The sequence below is a fragment of the Euprymna scolopes genome, chromosome 18 (genome assembly GCF_053919585.1).
Source record: "Euprymna scolopes isolate OS-2025 chromosome 18, ASM5391958v1, whole genome shotgun sequence".
In the NCBI taxonomy this organism is placed as follows: Eukaryota; Metazoa; Mollusca; class Cephalopoda; order Sepiida; family Sepiolidae; genus Euprymna; species Euprymna scolopes.
The window spans coordinates 106,025,072-106,049,508 of record NC_136499.1 but is presented as its reverse complement, the minus strand read 5'-3'; the positions used below and the strand labels follow the sequence as shown (position 1 = coordinate 106,049,508).

Sequence of the window (24,437 nt, the reverse complement as noted above, 5' to 3'; positions counted from 1 at the left end):
CCCCCAACAACCCCATGTTAAAAACAGCTTTCGAGGTTTGGGTTGTTTATTCCGAAAGCTGTTTTTAACATGGGGAGGTTGTGCTTGAGGTGATTATAATACGCTGGGGTACGTCGTAAAAATTTTCCGATATTTCTCGTTCTAACTTAAGTAATAAACTAAAATAAAACCTTAAAATAAGTTAATACACACAAAAAAGTATCCAGGTAGGTAGAAGAGTAATTTATCTTGCTTATTGTAATATTTATTTATTATATATTTGTCTTGTATTTTATAATTTGTTTTATTTACTTATTTACTTTGGTCATGTTTAAAATGTCTGAATAGTTTATTATAAACTTTAGCAATAGGGAATATCACCATCGTAGTTATAACCATAGCTGGAGAGTAAAAGCGAAGTGGATAGAAGACAAGGAGAAGATATAGTGAATAAACGAGACCATTTTTTAATTTTTTTATTTTAGATTTTTGCATTTTTATTTAAAAACGCGGGACCAGTAGGTGACTGAACGGGACACACAGCTACTTTCTCGCAGTAAGGTAATGTTCCCTGGTTGGATTGATAAGTTTGTCAGCTATTCTTGCTGAGTGAGAAAACTGAACTGAAAGTTGAGAAAATATATTAGGTTTGTTTTCATCGTACAATAGTTAGGCGAGTGCCGTAATACTTATTGTATTGAAGTTAGTTAAGTAGATTGTGACTTCATCAGCCCGGCTAGCTCAGTCGGTAGAGCACGAGACTCTTAATCTCGGGGTCGTGGGTTCGAGCCCCACGTTGGGCGTATTCTTTTGTGCCATTTTCATGATATCTTGAAACAACATCAAAGAAAGATGAGGATAATAGTCCGCAATAAATAAAATGAATTAATAATACTCATCTCATTAATGAATTCTAATTCAGTAAAATATCATTCTAATGTGTTTTTATTAAAAAAAACAAAACAAAAACAAAGAAAGAAAGAAAAAAAAACATGTAAGATTACAACGAGAAAATAATGTCTTACGTTAGCAAGTCACGTGTGGAGTCTAAATAATGGCTCCCAAATCAAAAATTACACAAAAAACGCAAGTAATACAAATATATAGTTCAGTTGAACACTACATTTTCATACAATTGGTTACAGTTATTAGCTTAGATTCTGTTTGATTTTCGATATTAAAGACATTATCGAAACTTCACGTAAGCGTCTAATGTGAACGATTTTTCGTATGTTTTACCACCTGCCTCAGCGCAGCATAAACACCCCCAACAACCCCATGTTAAAAACAGCTTTCGAGGTTCGGGGTGTTTATTCCGAAAGCTGTTTTTAACATGGGGAGGTTGTGCTTGAGGTGATTATAATACGCTGGGGTACGTCGTAAAAATTTTCCGATATTTCTCGTTCTAACTTAAGTAATAAACTAAAATAAAACCTTAAAATAAGTTAATACACACAAAAAAGTATCCAGGTAAGTAGAAGAGTAATTTATCTTGCTTATTGTAATATTTATTTATTATATATTTGTCTTGTATTTTATAATTTGTTTTATTTATTTATTTACTTTGGTCATGTTTAAAATGTCTGAATAGTTTATTATAAACTTCAGCAATAGGGAATATCACCATCGTAGTTATAACCATAGCTGGAGAGTAAAAGCGAAGTGGATAGAAGAAAAGGAGAAGATATAGTGAATAAACGAGACCATTTTTAAAATGTTTTGTTTTAGATTTTTGCATTTTTATTTAAAAACGCGGGACCAGTAGGTGACTGAACGGGACACACAGCTACTTTCTCGCAGTAAGGTAATGTTCCCTGGTTGGATTGATAAGTTTGTCAGCTATTCTTGCTGAGTGAGAAAACTGAACTGAAAGTTGAGAAAATATATTAGGTTTGTTTTCATCGTACAATAGTTAGGCGAGTGCCGTAATACTTATTGTATTGAAGCTAGTTAAGAAGATTGCGACTTCATCAGCCCGGCTAGCTCAGTCGGTAGAGCACGAGACTCTTAATCTCGGGGTCGTGGGTTCGAGCCCCACGTTGGGCGTATTCTTTTGTGCCATTTTCATGATATCTTGAAACAACATCAAAGAAAGATGAGGATAATAGTCCGCAATAAATAAAATGAATTAATAATACTCATCTCATTAATGAATTCTAATTCAGTAAAATATCATTCTAATGTGTTTTTATTAAAAAAACAAAACAAAAACAAAGAAAGAAAGAAAAAAAAACATGTAAGATTACAACGAGAAAATAATGTCTTACGTTAGCAAGTCACGTGTGGAGTCTAAATAATGGCTCCCAAATCAAAAATTACACAAAAAACGCAAGTAATACAAATATATAGTTCAGTTGAACACTACATTTTCATACAATTGGTTACAGTTATTAGCTTAGATTCTGTTTGATTTTCGATATTAAAGAAATTATCGAAACTTCACGTAAGCGTCTAATGTGAACGATTTTTCGTATGTTTTACCACCTGCCTCAGCGCAGCATAAACACCCCCAACAACCCCATGTTAAAAACAGCTTTCGAGGTTCGGGGTGTTTATTCCGAAAGCTGTTTTTAACATGGGGAGGTTGTGCTTGAGGTGATTATAATATGCTGGGGTACGTCGTAAAAATTTTCCGATATTTCTCGTTCTAACTTAAGTAATAAACTAAAATAAAACCTTAAAATAAGTTAATACACACAAAAAAGTATCCAGGTAGGTAGAAGAGTAATTTATCTTGCTTATTGTAATATTTATTTATTATATATTTGTCTTATATTTTATAATTTGTTTTATTTATTTATTTATTTACTTTGGTCATGTTTAAAATGTCTGAATAGTTTATTATAAACTTTAGCAATAGGGAATATCACCATCATAGTTATAACCATAGCTAGAGAGTAAAAGCGAAGTGGATAGAAGAAAAGGAGAAGATATAGTGAATAAACGAGACCATTTTTTAAATTTTTTATTTTAGATTTTTGCATTTTTATTTAAAAACGCGGGACCAGTAGGTGACTGAACGGGACACACAGCTACTTTCTCGCAGTAAGGTAATGTTCCCTGGTTGGATTGATAAGTTTCTCAGCTATTCTTGCTGAGTGAGAAAACTGAACTGAAAGTTGAGAAAATATATTAGGTTTGTTTTCATCGTACAATAGTTAGGCGAGTGCCGTAATACTTATTGTATTGAAGTTAGTTAAGTAGATTGTGACTTCATCAGCCCGGCTAGCTCAGTCGGTAGAGCACGAGACTCTTAATCTCGGGGTCGTGGGTTCGAGCCCCACGTTGGGCGTATTCTTTTGTGTCATTTTCATGATATCTTGAAACAACATCAAAGAAAGATGAGGATAATAGTCCGCAATAAATAAAATGAATTAATAATACTCATCTCATTAATGAATTCTAATTCAGTAAAATATCATTCTAATGTGTTTTTATTAAAAAAACAAAACAAAAACAAAGAAAGAAAGAAAAAAAACATGTAAGATTACAACGAGAAAATAATGTCTTACGTTAGCAAGTCACGTGTGGAGTCTAAATAATGGCTCCCAAATCAAAAATTACACAAAAAACGCAAGTAATACAAATATATAGTTCAGTTGAACACTACATTTTCATACAATTGGTTAAAGTTATTAGCTTAGATTCTGTTTGATTTTCGATATTAAAGACATTATCGAAACTTCACGTAAGCGTCTAATGTGAACGATTTTTCGTATGTTTTACCACCTGCCTCAGCGCAGCATAAACACCCCCAACAACCCCATGTTAAAAACAGCTTTCGAGGTTTGGGTTGTTTATTCCGAAAGCTGTTTTTAACATGGGGAGGTTGTGCTTGAGGTGATTATAATACGCTGGGGTACGTCGTAAAAATTTTCCGATATTTCTCGTTCTAACTTAAGTAATAAACTAAAATAAAACCTTAAAATAAGTTAATACACACAAAAAAGTATCCAGGTAAGTAGAAGAGTAATTTATCTTGCTTATTGTAATATTTATTTATTATATATTTGTCTTGTATTTTATAATTTGTTTTATTTATTTATTTACTTTGGTCATGTTTAAAATGTCTGAATAGTTTATTATAAACTTTAGCAATAGGGAATATCACCATCGTAGTTATAACCATAGCTGGAGAGTAAAAGCGAAGTGGATAGAAGAAAAGGAGAAGATATAGTGAATAAACGAGACCATTTTTAAAATGTTTTGTTTTAGATTTTTGCATTTTTATTTAAAAACGCGGGACCAGTAGGTGACTGAACGGGACACACAGCTACTTTCTCGCAGTAAGGTAATGTTCCCTGGTTGGATTGATAAGTTTGTCAGCTATTCTTGCTGAGTGAGAAAACTGAACTGAAAGTTGAGAAAATATATTAGGTTTGTTTTCATCGTACAATAGTTAGGCGAGTGCCGTAATACTTATTGTATTGAAGTTAGTTAAGTAGATTGTGACTTCATCAGCCCGGCTAGCTCAGTCGGTAGAGCACGAGACTCTTAATCTCGGGGTCGTGGGTTCGAGCCCCACGTTGGGCGTATTCTTTTGTGCCATTTTCATGATATCTTGAAACAACATCAAAGAAAGATGAGGATAATAGTCCGCAATAAATAAAATGAATTAATAATACTCATCTCATTAATGAATTCTAATTCAGTAAAATATCATTCTAATGTGTTTTTATTAAAAAAAACAAAACAAAAACAAAGAAAGAAAGAAAAAAAACATGTAAGATTACAACGAGAAAATAATGTCTTACGTTAGCAAGTCACGTGTGGAGTCTAAATAATGGCTCCCAAATCAAAAATTACACAAAAAACGCAAGTAATACAAATATATAGTTCAGTTGAACACTACATTTTCATACAATTGGTTACAGTTATTAGCTTAGATTCTGTTTGATTTTCGATATTAAAGACATTATCGAAACTTCACGTAAGCGTCTAATGTGAACGATTTTTCGTATGTTTTACCACCTGCCTCAGCGCAGCATAAACACCCCCAACAACCCCATGTTAAAAACAGCTTTCGATGTTCGGGGTGTTTATTCCGAAAGCTGTTTTTAACATGGGGAGGTTGTGCTTGAGGTGATTATAATACGCTGGGGTACGTCGTAAAAATTTTCCGATATTTCTCGTTCTAACTTAAGTAATAAACTAAAATAAAACCTTAAAATAAGTTAATACACACAAAAAAGTATCCAGGTAGGTAGAAGAGTAATTTATCTTGCTTATTGTAATATTTATTTATTATATATTTGTCTTATATTTTATAATTTGTTTTATTTACTTATTTACTTTGGTCATGTTTAAAATGTCTGAATAGTTTATTATAAACTTTAGCAATAGGGAATATCACCATCGTAGTTATAACCATAGCTGGAGAGTAAAAGCGAAGTGGATAGAAGAAAAGGAGAAGATATAGTGAATAAACGAGACCATTTTTAAAATGTTTTGTTTTAGATTTTTGCATTTTTATTTAAAAACGCGGGACCAGTAGGTGACTGAACGGGACACACAGCTACTTTCTCGCAGTAAGGTAATGTTCCCTGGTTGGATTGATAAGTTTGTCAGCTATTCTTGCTGAGTGAGAAAACTGAACTGAAAGTTGAGAAAATATATTAGGTTTGTTTTCATCGTACAATAGTTAGGCAAGTGCCGTAATACTTATTGTATTGAAGTTAGTTAAGTAGATTGTGACTTCATCAGCCCGGCTAGCTCAGTCGGTAGAGCACGAGACTCTTAATCTCGGGGTCGTGGGTTCGAGCCCCACGTTGGGCGTATTCTTTTGTGCCATTTTCATGATATCTTGAAACAACATCAAAGAAAGATGAGGATAATAGTCCGCAATAAATAAAATGAATTAATAATACTCATCTCATTAATGAATTCTAATTCAGTAAAATATCATTCTAATGTGTTTTTATTAAAAAAAAACAAAACAAAAACAAAGAAAGAAAGAAAAAAAACATGTAAGATTACAACGAGAAAATAATGTCTTACGTTAGCAAGTCACGTGTGGAGTCTAAATAATGGCTCCCAAATCAAAAATTACACAAAAAACGCAAGTAATACAAATATATAGTTCAGTTGAACACTACATTTTCATACAATTGGTTACAGTTATTAGCTTAGATTCTGTTTGATTTTCGATATTAAAGACATTATCGAAACTTCACGTAAGCGTCTAATGTGAACGATTTTTCGTATGTTTTACCACCTGCCTCAGCGCAGCATAAACACTCCCAACAACCCCATGTTAAAAACAGCTTTCGATGTTCGGGGTGTTTATTCCGAAAGCTGTTTTTAACATGGGGAGGTTGTGCTTGAGGTGATTATAATACGCTGGGGTACGTCGTAAAAATTTTCCGATATTTCTCGTTCTAACTTAAGTAATAAACTAAAATAAAACCTTAAAATAAGTTAATACACACAAAAAAGTATCCAGGTAGGTAGAAGAGTAATTTATCTTGCTTATTGTAATATTTATTTATTATATATTTGTCTTATATTTTATAATTTGTTTTATTTACTTATTTACTTTGGTCATGTTTAAAATGTCTGAATAGTTTATTATAAACTTTAGCAATAGGGAATATCACCATCGTAGTTATAACCATAGCTGGAGAGTAAAAGCGAAGTGGATAGAAGAAAAGGAGAAGATATAGTGAATAAACGAGACCATTTTTAAAATGTTTTGTTTTAGATTTTTGCATTTTTATTTAAAAACGCGGGACCAGTAGGTGACTGAACGGGACACACAGCTACTTTCTCGCAGTAAGGTAATGTTCCCTGGTTGGATTGATAAGTTTGTCAGCTATTCTTGCTGAGTGAGAAAACTGAACTGAAAGTTGAGAAAATATATTAGGTTTGTTTTCATCGTACAATAGTTAGGCGAGTGCCGTAATACTTATTGTATTCAAGCTAGTTAAGTAGATTGTGACTTCATCAGCCCGGCTAGCTCAGTCGGTAGAGCACGAGACTCTTAATCTCGGGGTCGTGGGTTCGAGCCCCACGTTGGGCGTATTCTTTTGTGCCATTTTCATGATATCTTGAAACAACATCAAAGAAAGATGAGGATAATAGTCCGCAATAAATAAAATGAATTAATAATACTCATCTCATTAATGAATTCTAATTCAGTAAAATATCATTCTAATGTGTTTTTATTAAAAAAACAAAACAAACACAAAGAAAGAAAGAAAAAAAAACATGTAAGATTACAACGAGAAAATAATGTCTTTCGTTAGCAAGTCACGTGTGGAGTCTAAATAATGGCTCCCAAATCAAAAATTACACAAAAAACGCAAGTAATACAAATATATAGTTCAGTTGAACACTACATTTTCATACAATTGGTTACAGTTATTAGCTTAGATTCTGTTTGATTTTCGATATTAAAGACATTATCGAAACTTCACGTAAGCGTCTAATGTGAACGATTTTTCGTATGTTTTACCACCTGCCTCAGCGCAGCATAAACACCCCCAACAACCCCATGTTAAAAACAGCTTTCGAGGTTCGGGGTGTTTATTCCGAAAGCTGTTTTTAACATGGGGAGGTTGTGCTTGAGGTGATTATAATACGCTGGGGTACGTCGTAAAAATTTTCCGATATTTCTCGTTCTAACTTAAGTAATAAACTAAAATAAAACCTTAAAATAAGTTAATACACACAAAAAAGTATCCAGGTAAGTAGAAGAGTAATTTATCTTGCTTATTGTAATATTTATTTATTATATATTTGTCTTGTATTTTATAATTTGTTTTATTTATTTATTTACTTTGGTCATGTTTAAAATGTCTGAATAGTTTATTATAAACTTCAGCAATAGGGAATATCACCATCGTAGTTATAACCATAGCTGGAGAGTAAAAGCGAAGTGGATAGAAGACAAGGAGAAGATATAGTGAATAAACGAGACCATTTTTAAAATGTTTTGTTTTAGATTTTTGCATTTTTATTTAAAAACGCGGGACCAGTAGGTGACTGAACGGGACACACAGCTACTTTCTCGCAGTAAGGTAATGTTCCCTGGTTGGATTGATAAGTTTGTCAGCTATTCTTGCTGAGTGAGAAAACTGAACTGAAAGTTGAGAAAATATATTAGGTTTGTTTTCATCGTACAATAGTTAGGCGAGTGCCGTAATACTTATTGTATTGAAGCTAGTTAAGAAGATTGCGACTTCATCAGCCCGGCTAGCTCAGTCGGTAGAGCACGAGACTCTTAATCTCGGGGTCGTGGGTTCGAGCCCCACGTTGGGCGTATTCTTTTGTGCCATTTTCATGATATCTTGAAACAACATCAAAGAAAGATGAGGATAATAGTCCGCAATAAATAAAATGAATTAATAATACTCATCTCATTAATGAATTCTAATTCAGTAAAATATCATTCTAATGTGTTTTTATTAAAAAAACAAAACAAAAACAAAGAAAGAAAGAAAAAAAAACATGTAAGATTACAACGAGAAAATAATGTCTTACGTTAGCAAGTCACGTGTGGAGTCTAAATAATGGCTCCCAAATCAAAAATTACACAAAAAACGCAAGTAATACAAATATATAGTTCAGTTGAACACTACATTTTCATACAATTGGTTACAGTTATTAGCTTAGATTCTGTTTGATTTTCGATATTAAAGACATTATCGAAACTTCACGTAAGCGTCTAATGTGAACGATTTTTCGTATGTTTTACCACCTGCCTCAGCGCAGCATAAACACCCCCAACAACCCCATGTTAAAAACAGCTTTCGAGGTTCGGGGTGTTTATTCCGAAAGCTGTTTTTAACATGGGGAGGTTGTGCTTGAGGTGATTATAATATGCTGGGGTACGTCGTAAAAATTTTCCGATATTTCTCGTTCTAACTTAAGTAATAAACTAAAATAAAACCTTAAAATAAGTTAATACACACAAAAAAGTATCCAGGTAGGTAGAAGAGTAATTTATCTTGCTTATTGTAATATTTATTTATTATATATTTGTCTTATATTTTATAATTTGTTTTATTTACTTATTTACTTTGGTCATGTTTAAAATGTCTGAATAGTTTATTATAAACTTTAGCAATAGGGAATATCACCATCGTAGTTATAACCATAGCTGGAGAGTAAAAGCGAAGTGGATAGAAGAAAAGGAGAAGATATAGTGAATAAACGAGACCATTTTTAAAATGTTTTGTTTTAGATTTTTGCATTTTTATTTAAAAACGCGGGACCAGTAGGTGACTGAACGGGACACACAGCTACTTTCTCGCAGTAAGGTAATGTTCCCTGGTTGGATTGATAAGTTTCTCAGCTATTCTTGCTGAGTGAGAAAACTGAACTGAAAGTTGAGAAAATATATTAGGTTTGTTTTCATCGTACAATAGTTAGGCGAGTGCCGTAATACTTATTGTATTCAAGCTAGTTAAGTAGATTGTGACTTCATCAGCCCGGCTAGCTCAGTCGGTAGAGCACGAGACTCTTAATCTCGGGGTCGTGGGTTCGAGCCCCACGTTGGGCGTATTCTTTTGTGCCATTTTCATGATATCTTGAAACAACATCAAAGAAAGATGAGGATAATAGTCCGCAATAAATAAAATGAATTAATAATACTCATCTCATTAATGAATTCTAATTCAGTAAAATATCATTCTAATGTGTTTTTATTAAAAAAACAAAACAAACACAAAGAAAGAAAGAAAAAAAAACATGTAAGATTACAACGAGAAAATAATGTCTTTCGTTAGCAAGTCACGTGTGGAGTCTAAATAATGGCTCCCAAATCAAAAATTACACAAAAAACGCAAGTAATACAAATATATAGTTCAGTTGAACACTACATTTTCATACAATTGGTTACAGTTATTAGCTTAGATTCTGTTTGATTTTCGATATTAAAGACATTATCGAAACTTCACGTAAGCGTCTAATGTGAACGATTTTTCGTATGTTTTACCACCTGCCTCAGCGCAGCATAAACACCCCCAACAACCCCATGTTAAAAACAGCTTTCGAGGTTCGGGGTGTTTATTCCGAAAGCTGTTTTTAACATGGGGAGGTTGTGCTTGAGGTGATTATAATACGCTGGGGTACGTCGTAAAAATTTTCCGATATTTCTCGTTCTAACTTAAGTAATAAACTAAAATAAAACCTTAAAATAAGTTAATACACACAAAAAAGTATCCAGGTAAGTAGAAGAGTAATTTATCTTGCTTATTGTAATATTTATTTATTATATATTTGTCTTGTATTTTATAATTTGTTTTATTTATTTATTTACTTTGGTCATGTTTAAAATGTCTGAATAGTTTATTATAAACTTCAGCAATAGGGAATATCACCATCGTAGTTATAACCATAGCTGGAGAGTAAAAGCGAAGTGGATAGAAGAAAAGGAGAAGATATAGTGAATAAACGAGACCATTTTTAAAATGTTTTGTTTTAGATTTTTGCATTTTTATTTAAAAACGCGGGACCAGTAGGTGACTGAACGGGACACACAGCTACTTTCTCGCAGTAAGGTAATGTTCCCTGGTTGGATTGATAAGTTTGTCAGCTATTCTTGCTGAGTGAGAAAACTGAACTGAAAGTTGAGAAAATATATTAGGTTTGTTTTCATCGTACAATAGTTAGGCGAGTGCCGTAATACTTATTGTATTGAAGCTAGTTAAGAAGATTGCGACTTCATCAGCCCGGCTAGCTCAGTCGGTAGAGCACGAGACTCTTAATCTCGGGGTCGTGGGTTCGAGCCCCACGTTGGGCGTATTCTTTTGTGCCATTTTCATGATATCTTGAAACAACATCAAAGAAAGATGAGGATAATAGTCCGCAATAAATAAAATGAATTAATAATACTCATCTCATTAATGAATTCTAATTCAGTAAAATATCATTCTAATGTGTTTTTATTAAAAAAACAAAACAAAAACAAAGAAAGAAAGAAAAAAAAACATGTAAGATTACAACGAGAAAATAATGTCTTACGTTAGCAAGTCACGTGTGGAGTCTAAATAATGGCTCCCAAATCAAAAATTACACAAAAAACGCAAGTAATACAAATATATAGTTCAGTTGAACACTACATTTTCATACAATTGGTTACAGTTATTAGCTTAGATTCTGTTTGATTTTCGATATTAAAGAAATTATCGAAACTTCACGTAAGCGTCTAATGTGAACGATTTTTCGTATGTTTTACCACCTGCCTCAGCGCAGCATAAACACCCCCAACAACCCCATGTTAAAAACAGCTTTCGAGGTTCGGGGTGTTTATTCCGAAAGCTGTTTTTAACATGGGGAGGTTGTGCTTGAGGTGATTATAATATGCTGGGGTACGTCGTAAAAATTTTCCGATATTTCTCGTTCTAACTTAAGTAATAAACTAAAATAAAACCTTAAAATAAGTTAATACACACAAAAAAGTATCCAGGTAGGTAGAAGAGTAATTTATCTTGCTTATTGTAATATTTATTTATTATATATTTGTCTTATATTTTATAATTTGTTTTATTTATTTATTTACTTTGGTCATGTTTAAAATGTCTGAATAGTTTATTATAAACTTTAGCAATAGGGAATATCACCATCATAGTTATAACCATAGCTGGAGAGTAAAAGCGAAGTGGATAGAAGAAAAGGAGAAGATATAGTGAATAAACGAGACCATTTTTTAAATTTTTTATTTTAGATTTTTGCATTTTTATTTAAAAACGCGGGACCAGTAGGTGACTGAACGGGACACACAGCTACTTTCTCGCAGTAAGGTAATGTTCCCTGGTTGGATTGATAAGTTTCTCAGCTATTCTTGCTGAGTGAGAAAACTGAACTGAAAGTTGAGAAAATATATTAGGTTTGTTTTCATCGTACAATAGTTAGGCGAGTGCCGTAATACTTATTGTATTGAAGTTAGTTAAGTAGATTGTGACTTCATCAGCCCGGCTAGCTCAGTCGGTAGAGCACGAGACTCTTAATCTCGGGGTCGTGGGTTCGAGCCCCACGTTGGGCGTATTCTTTTGTGTCATTTTCATGATATCTTGAAACAACATCAAAGAAAGATGAGGATAATAGTCCGCAATAAATAAAATGAATTAATAATACTCATCTCATTAATGAATTCTAATTCAGTAAAATATCATTCTAATGTGTTTTTATTAAAAAAACAAAACAAAAACAAAGAAAGAAAGAAAAAAAAACATGTAAGATTACAACGAGAAAATAATGTCTTACGTTAGCAAGTCACGTGTGGAGTCTAAATAATGGCTCCCAAATCAAAAATTACACAAAAAACGCAAGTAATACAAATATATAGTTCAGTTGAACACTACATTTTCATACAATTGGTTAAAGTTATTAGCTTAGATTCTGTTTGATTTTCGATATTAAAGACATTATCGAAACTTCACGTAAGCGTCTAATGTGAACGATTTTTCGTATGTTTTACCACCTGCCTCAGCGCAGCATAAACACCCCCAACAACCCCATGTTAAAAACAGCTTTCGAGGTTTGGGTTGTTTATTCCGAAAGCTGTTTTTAACATGGGGAGGTTGTGCTTGAGGTGATTATAATACGCTGGGGTACGTCGTAAAAATTTTCCGATATTTCTCGTTCTAACTTAAGTAATAAACTAAAATAAAACCTTAAAATAAGTTAATACACACAAAAAAGTATCCAGGTAGGTAGAAGAGTAATTTATCTTGCTTATTGTAATATTTATTTATTATATATTTGTCTTGTATTTTATAATTTGTTTTATTTATTTATTTACTTTGGTCATGTTTAAAATGTCTGAATAGTTTATTATAAACTTTAGCAATAGGGAATATCACCATCGTAGTTATAACCATAGCTGGAGAGTAAAAGCGAAGTGGATAGAAGACAAGGAGAAGATATAGTGAATAAACGAGACCATTTTTTAATTTTTTTATTTTAGATTTTTGCATTTTTATTTAAAAACGCGGGACCAGTAGGTGACTGAACGGGACACACAGCTACTTTCTCGCAGTAAGGTAATGTTCCCTGGTTGGATTGATAAGTTTGTCAGCTATTCTTGCTGAGTGAGAAAACTGAACTGAAAGTTGAGAAAATATATTAGGTTTGTTTTCATCGTACAATAGTAAGGCGAGTGCCGTAATACTTATTGTATTGAAGCTAGTTAAGTAGATTGTGACTTCATCAGCCCGGCTGGCTCAGTCGGTAGAGCACGAGACTCTTAATCTCGGGGTCGTGGGTTCGAGCCCCACGTTGGGCGTATTCTTTTGTGCCATTTTCATGATATCTTGAAACAACATCAAAGAAAGATGAGGATAATAGTCCGCAATAAATAAAATGAATTAATAATACTCATCTCATTAATGAATTCTAATTCAGTAAAATATCATTCTAATGTGTTTTTATTAAAAAAACAAAACAAACACAAAGAAAGAAAGAAAAAAAAACATGTAAGATTACAACGAGAAAATAATGTCTTTCGTTAGCAAGTCACGTGTGGAGTCTAAATAATGGCTCCCAAATCAAAAATTACACAAAAAACGCAAGTAATACAAATATATAGTTCAGTTGAACACTACATTTTCATACAATTGGTTACAGTTATTAGCTTAGATTCTGTTTGATTTTCGATATTAAAGACATTATCGAAACTTCACGTAAGCGTCTAATGTGAACGATTTTTCGTATGTTTTACCACCTGCCTCAGCGCAGCATAAACACCCCCAACAACCCCATGTTAAAAACAGCTTTCGAGGTTCGGGGTGTTTATTCCGAAAGCTGTTTTTAACATGGGGAGGTTGTGCTTGAGGTGATTATAATACGCTGGGGTACGTCGTAAAAATTTTCCGATATTTCTCGTTCTAACTTAAGTAATAAACTAAAATAAAACCTTAAAATAAGTTAATACACACAAAAAAGTATCCAGGTAAGTAGAAGAGTAATTTATCTTGCTTATTGTAATATTTATTTATTATATATTTGTCTTGTATTTTATAATTTGTTTTATTTATTTATTTACTTTGGTCATGTTTAAAATGTCTGAATAGTTTATTATAAACTTTAGCAATAGGGAATATCACCATCGTAGTTATAACCATAGCTGGAGAGTAAAAGCGAAGTGGATAGAAGAAAAGGAGAAGATATAGTGAATAAACGAGACCATTTTTAAAATGTTTTGTTTTAGATTTTTGCATTTTTATTTAAAAACGCGGGACCAGTAGGTGACTGAACGGGACACACAGCTACTTTCTCGCAGTAAGGTAATGTTCCCTGGTTGGATTGATAAGTTTGTCAGCTATTCTTGCTGAGTGAGAAAACTGAACTGAAAGTTGAGAAAATATATTAGGTTTGTTTTCATCGTACAATAGTTAGGCGAGTGCCGTAATACTTATTGTATTGAAGTTAGTTAAGTAGATTGTGACTTCATCAGCCCGGCTAGCTCAGTCGGTAGAGCACGAGACTCTTAATCTCGGGGTCGTGGGTTCGAGCCCCACGTTGGGCGTATTCTTTTGTGCCATTTTCATGATATCTTGAAACAACATCAAAGAAAGATGAGGATAATAGTCCGCAATAAATAAAATGAATTAATAATACTCATCTCATTAATGAATTCTAATTCAGTAAAATATCATTCTAATGTGTTTTTATTAAAAAAAACAAAACAAAAACAAAGAAAGAAAGAAAAAAAACATGTAAGATTACAACGAGAAAATAATGTCTTACGTTAGCAAGTCACGTGTGGAGTCTAAATAATGGCTCCCAAATCAAAAATTACACAAAAAACGCAAGTAATACAAATATATAGTTCAGTTGAACACTACATTTTCATACAATTGGTTACAGTTATTAGCTTAGATTCTGTTTGATTTTCGATATTAAAGACATTATCGAAACTTCACGTAAGCGTCTAATGTGAACGATTTTTCGTATGTTTTACCACCTGCCTCAGCGCAGCATAAACACCCCCAACAACCCCATGTTAAAAACAGCTTTCGATGTTCGGGGTGTTTATTCCGAAAGCTGTTTTTAACATGGGGAGGTTGTGCTTGAGGTGATTATAATACGCTGGGGTACGTCGTAAAAATTTTCCGATATTTCTCGTTCTAACTTAAGTAATAAACTAAAATAAAACCTTAAAATAAGTTAATACACACAAAAAAGTATCCAGGTAGGTAGAAGAGTAATTTATCTTGCTTATTGTAATATTTATTTATTATATATTTGTCTTATATTTTATAATTTGTTTTATTTACTTATTTACTTTGGTCATGTTTAAAATGTCTGAATAGTTTATTATAAACTTTAGCAATAGGGAATATCACCATCGTAGTTATAACCATAGCTGGAGAGTAAAAGCGAAGTGGATAGAAGAAAAGGAGAAGATATAGTGAATAAACGAGACCATTTTTAAAATGTTTTGTTTTAGATTTTTGCATTTTTATTTAAAAACGCGGGACCAGTAGGTGACTGAACGGGACACACAGCTACTTTCTCGCAGTAAGGTAATGTTCCCTGGTTGGATTGATAAGTTTGTCAGCTATTCTTGCTGAGTGAGAAAACTGAACTGAAAGTTGAGAAAATATATTAGGTTTGTTTTCATCGTACAATAGTTAGGCGAGTGCCGTAATACTTATTGTATTGAAGTTAGTTAAGTAGATTGTGACTTCATCAGCCCGGCTAGCTCAGTCGGTAGAGCACGAGACTCTTAATCTCGGGGTCGTGGGTTCGAGCCCCACGTTGGGCGTATTCTTTTGTGCCATTTTCATGATATCTTGAAACAACATCAAAGAAAGATGAGGATAATAGTCCGCAATAAATAAAATGAATTAATAATACTCATCTCATTAATGAATTCTAATTCAGTAAAATATCATTCTAATGTGTTTTTATTAAAAAAAACAAAACAAAAACAAAGAAAGAAAGAAAAAAAACATGTAAGATTACAACGAGAAAATAATGTCTTACGTTAGCAAGTCACGTGTGGAGTCTAAATAATGGCTCCCAAATCAAAAATTACACAAAAAACGCAAGTAATACAAATATATAGTTCAGTTGAACACTACATTTTCATACAATTGGTTACAGTTATTAGCTTAGATTCTGTTTGATTTTCGATATTAAAGACATTATCGAAACTTCACGTAAGCGTCTAATGTGAACGATTTTTCGTATGTTTTACCACCTGCCTCAGCGCAGCATAAACACCCCCAACAACCCCATGTTAAAAACAGCTTTCGATGTTCGGGGTGTTTATTCCGAAAGCTGTTTTTAACATGGGGAGGTTGTGCTTGAGGTGATTATAATACGCTGGGGTACGTCGTAAAAATTTTCCGATATTTCTCGTTCTAACTTAAGTAATAAACTAAAATAAAACCTTAAAATAAGTTAATACACACAAAAAAGTATCCAGGTAGGTAGAAGAGTAATTTATCTTGCTTATTGTAATATTTATTTATTATATATTTGTCTTATATTTTATAATTTGTTTTATTTACTTATTTACTTTGGTCATGTTTAAAATGTCTGAATAGTTTATTATAAACTTTAGCAATAGGGAATATCACCATCGTAGTTATAACCATAGCTGGAGAGTAAAAGCGAAGTGGATAGAAGAAAAGGAGAAGATATAGTGAATAAACGAGACCATTTTTAAAATGTTTTGTTTTAGATTTTTGCATTTTTATTTAAAAACGCGGGACCAGTAGGTGACTGAACGGGACACACAGCTACTTTCTCGCAGTAAGGTAATGTTCCCTGGTTGGATTGATAAGTTTGTCAGCTATTCTTGCTGAGTGAGAAAACTGAACTGAAAGTTGAGAAAATATATTAGGTTTGTTTTCATCGTACAATAGTTAGGCGAGTGCCGTAATACTTATTGTATTCAAGCTAGTTAAGTAGATTGTGACTTCATCAGCCCGGCTAGCTCAGTCGGTAGAGCACGAGACTCTTAATCTCGGGGTCGTGGGTTCGAGCCCCACGTTGGGCGTATTCTTTTGTGCCATTTTCATGATATCTTGAAACAACATCAAAGAAAGATGAGGATAATAGTCCGCAATAAATAAAATGAATTAATAATACTCATCTCATTAATGAATTCTAATTCAGTAAAATATCATTCTAATGTGTTTTTATTAAAAAAACAAAACAAACACAAAGAAAGAAAGAAAAAAAAACATGTAAGATTACAACGAGAAAATAATGTCTTTCGTTAGCAAGTCACGTGTGGAGTCTAAATAATGGCTCCCAAATCAAAAATTACACAAAAAACGCAAGTAATACAAATATATAGTTCAGTTGAACACTACATTTTCATACAATTGGTTACAGTTATTAGCTTAGATTCTGTTTGATTTTCGATATTAAAGACATTATCGAAACTTCACGTAAGCGTCTAATGTGAACGAATTTTCGTATGTTTTACCACCTGCCTCAGCGCAGCATAAACACCCCCAACAACCCCATGTTAAAAACAGCTTTCGAGGTTCGGGGTGTTTATTCCGAAAGCTGTTTTTAACATGGGGAGGTTGTGCTTGAGGTGATTATAATACGCTGGGGTACGTCGTAAAAATTTTCCGATATTTCTCGTTCTAACTTAAGTAATAAACTAAAATAAAACCTTAAAATAAGTTAATACACACAAAAAAGTATCCAGGTAAGTAGAAGAGTAATTTATCTTGCTTATTGTAATATTTATTTATTATATATTTGTCTTGTATTTTATAATTTGTTTTATTTATTTATTTACTTTGGTCATGTTTAAAATGTCTGAATAGTTTATTATAAACTTCAGCAATAGGGAATATCACCATCGTAGTTATAACCATAGCTGGAGAGTAAAAGCGAAGTGGATAGAAGACAAGGAGAAGATATAGTGAATAAACGAGACCATTTTTAAAATGTTTTGTTTTAGATTTTTGCATTTTTATTTAAAAACGCGGGACCAGTAGGTGACTGAACGGGACACACAGCTACTTTCTCGCAGTAAGGTAATGTTCCCTGGTTGGATTGATAAGTTTGTCAGCTATTCTTGCTGAGTGAGAAAACTGAACTGAAAGTTGAGAAAATATATTAGGTTTGTTTTCATCGTACAATAGTTAGGCGAGTGCCGTAATACTTATTGTATTGAAGCTAGTTAAGAAGATTGCGACTTCATCAGCCCGGCTAGCTCAGTCGGTAGAGCACGAGACTCTTAATCTCGGGGTCGTGGGTTCGAGCCCCACGTTGGGCGTATTCTTTTGTGCCATTTTCATGATATCTTGAAACAACATCAAAGAAAGATGAGGATAATAGTCCGCAATAAATAAAATGAATTAATAATACTCATCTCATTAATGAATTCTAATTCAGTAAAATATCATTCTAATGTGTTTTTATTAAAAAAACAAAACAAAAACAAAGAAAGAAAGAAAAAAAAACATGTAAGATTACAACGAGAAAATAATGTCTTACGTTAGCAAGTCACGTGTGGAGTCTAAATAATGGCTCCCAAATCAAAAATTACACAAAAAACGCAAGTAATACAAATATATAGTTCAGTTGAACACTACATTTTCATACAATTGGTTACAGTTATTAGCTTAGATTCTGTTTGATTTTCGATATTAAAGACATTATCGAAACTTCACGTAAGCGTCTAATGTGAACGATTTTTCGTATGTTTTACCACCTGCCTCAGCGCAGCATAAACACCCCCAACAACCCCATGTTAAAAACAGCTTTCGAGGTTCGGGGTGTTTATTCCGAAAGCTGTTTTTAACATGGGGAGGTTGTGCTTGAGGTGATTATAATACGCTGGGGTACGTCGTAAAAATTTTCCGATATTTCTCGTTCTAACTTAAGTAATAAACTAAAATAAAACCTTAAAATAAGTTAATACACACAAAAAAGTATCCAGGTAAGTAGAAGAGTAATTTATCTTGCTTATTGTAATATTTATTTATTATATATTTGTCTTGTATTTTATAATTTGTTTTATTTATTTATTTACTTTGGTCATGTTTAAAATGTCTGAATAGTTTATTATAAACTTTAGCAATAGGGAATATCACCATCGTAGTTATAACCATAGCTGGAGAGTAAAAGCGAAGTGGATAGAAGAAAAGGAGAAGATATAGTGAATAAACGAGACCATTTTTAAAATGTTTTGTTTTAGATTTTTGCATTTTTATTTAAAAACGCGGGACCAGTAGGTGACTGAACGGGACACACAGCTACTTTCTCGCAGTAAGGTAATGTTCCCTGGTTGGATTGATAAGTTTGTCAGCTATTCTTGCTGAGTGAGAAAACTGAACTGAAAGTTGAGAAAATATATTAGGTTTGTTTTCATCGTACAATAGTTAGGCGAGTGCCGTAATACTTATTGTATTGAAGTTAGTTAAGTAGATTGTGACTTCATCAGCCCGGCTAGCTCAGTCGGTAGAGCACGAGACTCTTAATCTCGGGGTCGTGGGTTCGAGCCCCACGTTGGGCGTATTCTTTTGTGCCATTTTCATGATATCTTGAAACAACATCAAAGAAAGATGAGGATAATAGTCCGCAATAAATAAAATGAATTAATAATACTCATCTCATTAATGAATTCTAATTCAGTAAAATATCATTCTAATGTGTTTTTATTAAAAAAAACAAAACAAAAACAAAGAAAGAAAGAAAAAAAACATGTAAGATTACAACGAGAAAATAATGTCTTACGTTAGCAAGTCACGTGTGGAGTCTAAATAATGGCTCCCAAATCAAAAATTACACAAAAAACGCAAGTAATACAAATATATAGTTCAGTTGAACACTACATTTTCATACAATTGGTTACAGTTATTAGCTTAGATTCTGTTTGATTTTCGATATTAAAGACATTATCGAAACTTCACGTAAGCGTCTAATGTGAACGATTTTTCGTATGTTTTACCACCTGCCTCAGCGCAGCATAAACACCCCCAACAACCCCATGTTAAAAACAGCTTTCGATGTTCGGGGTGTTTATTCCGAAAGCTGTTTTTAACATGGGGAGGTTGTGCTTGAGGTGATTATAATACGCTGGGGTACGTCGTAAAAATTTTCCGATATTTCTCGTTCTAACTTAAGTAATAAACTAAAATAAAACCTTAAAATAAGTTAATACACACAAAAAAGTATCCAGGTAGGTAGAAGAGTAATTTATCTTGCTTATTGTAATATTTATTTATTATATATTTGTCTTATATTTTATAATTTGTTTTATTTACTTATTTACTTTGGTCATGTTTAAAATGTCTGAATAGTTTATTATAAACTTTAGCAATAGGGAATATCACCATCGTAGTTATAACCATAGCTGGAGAGTAAAAGCGAAGTGGATAGAAGAAAAGGAGAAGATATAGTGAATAAACGAGACCATTTTTAAAATGTTTTGTTTTAGATTTTTGCATTTTTATTTAAAAACGCGGGACCAGTAGGTGACTGAACGGGACACACAGCTACTTTCTCGCAGTAAGGTAATGTTCCCTGGTTGGATTGATAAGTTTGTCAGCTATTCTTGCTGAGTGAGAAAACTGAACTGAAAGTTGAGAAAATATATTAGGTTTGTTTTCATCGTACAATAGTTAGGCGAGTGCCGTAATACTTATTGTATTGAAGTTAGTTAAGTAGATTGTGACTTCATCAGCCCGGCTAGCTCAGTCGGTAGAGCACGAGACTCTTAATCTCGGGGTCGTGGGTTCGAGCCCCACGTTGGGCGTATTCTTTTGTGCCATTTTCATGATATCTTGAAACAACATCAAAGAAAGATGAGGATAATAGTCCGCAATAAATAAAATGAATTAATAATACTCATCTCATTAATGAATTCTAATTCAGTAAAATATCATTCTAATGTGTTTTTATTAAAAAAAACAAAACAAAAACAAAGAAAGAAAGAAAAAAAACATGTAAGATTACAACGAGAAAATAATGTCTTACGTTAGCAAGTCACGTGTGGAGTCTAAATAATGGCTCCCAAATCAAAAATTACACAAAAAACGCAAGTAATACAAATATATAGTTCAGTTGAACACTACATTTTCATACAATTGGTTACAGTTATTAGCTTAGATTCTGTTTGATTTTCGATATTAAAGACATTATCGAAACTTCACGTAAGCGTCTAATGTGAACGATTTTTCGTATGTTTTACCACCTGCCTCAGCGCAGCATAAACACCCCCAACAACCCCATGTTAAAAACAGCTTTCGATGTTCGGGGTGTTTATTCCGAAAGCTGTTTTTAACATGGGGAGGTTGTGCTTGAGGTGATTATAATACGCTGGGGTACGTCGTAAAAATTTTCCGATATTTCTCGTTCTAACTTAAGTAATAAACTAAAATAAAACCTTAAAATAAGTTAATACACACAAAAAAGTATCCAGGTAGGTAGAAGAGTAATTTATCTTGCTTATTGTAATATTTATTTATTATATATTTGTCTTATATTTTATAATTTGTTTTATTTACTTATTTACTTTGGTCATGTTTAAAATGTCTGAATAGTTTATTATAAACTTTAGCAATAGGGAATATCACCATCGTAGTTATAACCATAGCTGGAGAGTAAAAGCGAAGTGGATAGAAGAAAAGGAGAAGATATAGTGAATAAACGAGACCATTTTTAAAATGTTTTGTTTTAGATTTTTGCATTTTTATTTAAAAACGCGGGACCAGTAGGTGACTGAACGGGACACACAGCTACTTTCTCGCAGTAAGGTAATGTTCCCTGGTTGGATTGATAAGTTTGTCAGCTATTCTTGCTGAGTGAGAAAACTGAACTGAAAGTTGAGAAAATATATTAGGTTTGTTTTCATCGTACAATAGTTAGGCGAGTGCCGTAATACTTATTGTATTCAAGCTAGTTAAGTAGATTGTGACTTCATCAGCCCGGCTAGCTCAGTCGGTAGAGCACGAGACTCTTAATCTCGGGGTCGTGGGTTCGAGCCCCACGTTGGGCGTATTCTTTTGTGCCATTTTCATGATATCTTGAAACAACATCAAAGAAAGATGAGGATAATAGTCCGCAATAAATAAAATGAATTAATAATACTCATCTCATTAATGAATTCTAATTCAGTAAAATATCATTCTAATGTGTTTTTATTAAAAAAACAAAACAAACACAAAGAAAGAAAGAAAAAAAAACATGTAAGATTACAACGAGAAAATAATGTCTTTCGTTAGCAAGTCACGTGTGGAGTCTAAATAATGGCTCCCAAATCAAAAATTACACAAAAAACGCAAGTAATACAAATATATAGTTCAGTTGAACACTACATTTTCATACAATTGGTTACAGTTATTAGCTTAGATTCTGTTTGATTTTCGATATTAAAGACATTATCGAAACTTCACGTAAGCGTCTAATGTGAACGAATTTTCGTATGTTTTACCACCTGCCTCAGCGCAGCATAAACACCCCCAACAACCCCATGTTAAAAACAGCTTTCGAGGTTCGGGGTGTTTATTCCGAAAGCTGTTTTTAACATGGGGAGGTTGTGCTTGAGGTGATTATAATACGCTGGGGTACGTCGTAAAAATTTTCCGATATTTCTCGTTCTAACTTAAGTAATAAACTAAAATAAAACCTTAAAATAAGTTAATACACACAAAAAAGTATCCAGGTAAGTAGAAGAGTAATTTATCTTGCTTATTGTAATATTTATTTATTATATATTTGTCTTGTATTTTATAATTTGTTTTATTTATTTATTTACTTTGGTCATGTTTAAAATGTCTGAATAGTTTATTATAAACTTCAGCAATAGGGAATATCACCATCGTAGTTATAACCATAGCTGGAGAGTAAAAGCGAAGTGGATAGAAGACAAGGAGAAGATATAGTGAATAAACGAGACCATTTTTAAAATGTTTTGTTTTAGATTTTTGCATTTTTATTTAAAAACGCGGGACCAGTAGGTGACTGAACGGGACACACAGCTACTTTCTCGCAGTAAGGTAATGTTCCCTGGTTGGATTGATAAGTTTGTCAGCTATTCTTGCTGAGTGAGAAAACTGAACTGAAAGTTGAGAAAATATATTAGGTTTGTTTTCATCGTACAATAGTTAGGCGAGTGCCGTAATACTTATTGTATTGAAGCTAGTTAAGAAGATTGCGACTTCATCAGCCCGGCTAGCTCAGTCGGTAGAGCACGAGACTCTTAATCTCGGGGTCGTGGGTTCGAGCCCCACGTTGGGCGTATTCTTTTGTGCCATTTTCATGATATCTTGAAACAACATCAAAGAAAGATGAGGATAATAGTCCGCAATAAATAAAATGAATTAATAATACTCATCTCATTAATGAATTCTAATTCAGTAAAATATCATTCTAATGTGTTTTTATTAAAAAAACAAAACAAAAACAAAGAAAGAAAGAAAAAAAAACATGTAAGATTACAACGAGAAAATAATGTCTTACGTTAGCAAGTCACGTGTGGAGTCTAAATAATGGCTCCCAAATCAAAAATTACACAAAAAACGCAAGTAATACAAATATATAGTTCAGTTGAACACTACATTTTCATACAATTGGTTACAGTTATTAGCTTAGATTCTGTTTGATTTTCGATATTAAAGACATTATCGAAACTTCACGTAAGCGTCTAATGTGAACGATTTTTCGTATGTTTTACCACCTGCCTCAGCGCAGCATAAACACCCCCAACAACCCCATGTTAAAAACAGCTTTCGAGGTTCGGGGTGTTTATTCCGAAAGCTGTTTTTAACATGGGGAGGTTGTGCTTGAGGTGATTATAATATGCTGGGGTACGTCGTAAAAATTTTCCGATATTTCTCGTTCTAACTTAAGTAATAAACTAAAATAAAACCTTAAAATAAGTTAATACACACAAAAAAGTATCCAGGTAGGTAGAAGAGTAATTTATCTTGCTTATTGTAATATTTATTTATTATATATTTGTCTTATATTTTATAATTTGTTTTATTTATTTATTTACTTTGGTCATGTTTAAAATGTCTGAATAGTTTATTATAAACTTTAGCAATAGGGAATATCACCATCATAGTTATAACCATAGCTGGAGAGTAAAAGCGAAGTGGATAGAAGAAAAGGAGAAGATATAGTGAATAAACGAGACCATTTTTTAAATTTTTTATTTTAGATTTTTGCATTTTTATTTAAAAACGCGGGACCAGTAGGTGACTGAACGGGACACACAGCTACTTTCTCGCAGTAAGGTAATGTTCCCTGGTTGGATTGATAAGTTTCTCAGCTATTCTTGCTGAGTGAGAAAACTGAACTGAAAGTTGAGAAAATATATTAGGTTTGTTTTCATCGTACAATAGTTAGGCGAGTGCCGTAATACTTATTGTATTGAAGTTAGTTAAGTAGATTGTGACTTCATCAGCCCGGCTAGCTCAGTCGGTAGAGCACGAGACTCTTAATCTCGGGGTCGTGGGTTCGAGCCCCACGTTGGGCGTATTCTTTCGTGTCATTTTCATGATATCTTGAAACAACATCAAAGAAAGATG

At 32.9% G+C, this 24,437-nt stretch overlaps 20 non-coding genes across 20 annotated transcripts; all 20 read left to right on the top strand.

Moving 5' to 3' along the window:
• The first annotated feature begins 709 nt into the window (after positions 1–709).
• Trnak-cuu (transfer RNA lysine (anticodon CUU)) lies at positions 710–782 on the top strand. Its single transcript has one exon. It is a non-coding gene; the product is annotated as a tRNA-Lys (tRNA).
• A 1,170-nt stretch (positions 783–1,952) lies between these two features.
• On the top strand, positions 1,953–2,025 carry Trnak-cuu (transfer RNA lysine (anticodon CUU)). Its single transcript has one exon. It is a non-coding gene; the product is annotated as a tRNA-Lys (tRNA).
• A 1,173-nt stretch (positions 2,026–3,198) lies between these two features.
• On the top strand, positions 3,199–3,271 carry Trnak-cuu (transfer RNA lysine (anticodon CUU)). The gene has a single exon. It is a non-coding gene; the product is annotated as a tRNA-Lys (tRNA).
• A 1,168-nt stretch (positions 3,272–4,439) lies between these two features.
• Trnak-cuu (transfer RNA lysine (anticodon CUU)) lies at positions 4,440–4,512 on the top strand. The gene has a single exon. It is a non-coding gene; the product is annotated as a tRNA-Lys (tRNA).
• Positions 4,513–5,681: 1,169 nt separating this feature from the next.
• On the top strand, positions 5,682–5,754 carry Trnak-cuu (transfer RNA lysine (anticodon CUU)). Its single transcript has one exon. It is a non-coding gene; the product is annotated as a tRNA-Lys (tRNA).
• Positions 5,755–6,924: 1,170 nt separating this feature from the next.
• Positions 6,925–6,997, top strand: Trnak-cuu (transfer RNA lysine (anticodon CUU)). Its single transcript has one exon. It is a non-coding gene; the product is annotated as a tRNA-Lys (tRNA).
• Positions 6,998–8,166: 1,169 nt separating this feature from the next.
• On the top strand, positions 8,167–8,239 carry Trnak-cuu (transfer RNA lysine (anticodon CUU)). The gene has a single exon. It is a non-coding gene; the product is annotated as a tRNA-Lys (tRNA).
• Positions 8,240–9,408: 1,169 nt separating this feature from the next.
• Positions 9,409–9,481, top strand: Trnak-cuu (transfer RNA lysine (anticodon CUU)). Its single transcript has one exon. It is a non-coding gene; the product is annotated as a tRNA-Lys (tRNA).
• A 1,169-nt stretch (positions 9,482–10,650) lies between these two features.
• Trnak-cuu (transfer RNA lysine (anticodon CUU)) lies at positions 10,651–10,723 on the top strand. The gene has a single exon. It is a non-coding gene; the product is annotated as a tRNA-Lys (tRNA).
• Positions 10,724–11,892: 1,169 nt separating this feature from the next.
• Positions 11,893–11,965, top strand: Trnak-cuu (transfer RNA lysine (anticodon CUU)). The gene has a single exon. It is a non-coding gene; the product is annotated as a tRNA-Lys (tRNA).
• A 1,169-nt stretch (positions 11,966–13,134) lies between these two features.
• Positions 13,135–13,207, top strand: Trnak-cuu (transfer RNA lysine (anticodon CUU)). The gene has a single exon. It is a non-coding gene; the product is annotated as a tRNA-Lys (tRNA).
• A 1,169-nt stretch (positions 13,208–14,376) lies between these two features.
• On the top strand, positions 14,377–14,449 carry Trnak-cuu (transfer RNA lysine (anticodon CUU)). Its single transcript has one exon. It is a non-coding gene; the product is annotated as a tRNA-Lys (tRNA).
• A 1,169-nt stretch (positions 14,450–15,618) lies between these two features.
• On the top strand, positions 15,619–15,691 carry Trnak-cuu (transfer RNA lysine (anticodon CUU)). The gene has a single exon. It is a non-coding gene; the product is annotated as a tRNA-Lys (tRNA).
• A 1,169-nt stretch (positions 15,692–16,860) lies between these two features.
• Trnak-cuu (transfer RNA lysine (anticodon CUU)) lies at positions 16,861–16,933 on the top strand. The gene has a single exon. It is a non-coding gene; the product is annotated as a tRNA-Lys (tRNA).
• Positions 16,934–18,102: 1,169 nt separating this feature from the next.
• Positions 18,103–18,175, top strand: Trnak-cuu (transfer RNA lysine (anticodon CUU)). Its single transcript has one exon. It is a non-coding gene; the product is annotated as a tRNA-Lys (tRNA).
• Positions 18,176–19,344: 1,169 nt separating this feature from the next.
• On the top strand, positions 19,345–19,417 carry Trnak-cuu (transfer RNA lysine (anticodon CUU)). Its single transcript has one exon. It is a non-coding gene; the product is annotated as a tRNA-Lys (tRNA).
• Positions 19,418–20,586: 1,169 nt separating this feature from the next.
• Positions 20,587–20,659, top strand: Trnak-cuu (transfer RNA lysine (anticodon CUU)). Its single transcript has one exon. It is a non-coding gene; the product is annotated as a tRNA-Lys (tRNA).
• Positions 20,660–21,828: 1,169 nt separating this feature from the next.
• On the top strand, positions 21,829–21,901 carry Trnak-cuu (transfer RNA lysine (anticodon CUU)). Its single transcript has one exon. It is a non-coding gene; the product is annotated as a tRNA-Lys (tRNA).
• A 1,169-nt stretch (positions 21,902–23,070) lies between these two features.
• On the top strand, positions 23,071–23,143 carry Trnak-cuu (transfer RNA lysine (anticodon CUU)). Its single transcript has one exon. It is a non-coding gene; the product is annotated as a tRNA-Lys (tRNA).
• Positions 23,144–24,312: 1,169 nt separating this feature from the next.
• On the top strand, positions 24,313–24,385 carry Trnak-cuu (transfer RNA lysine (anticodon CUU)). The gene has a single exon. It is a non-coding gene; the product is annotated as a tRNA-Lys (tRNA).
• The last annotated feature ends 52 nt before the right edge of the window (positions 24,386–24,437 follow it).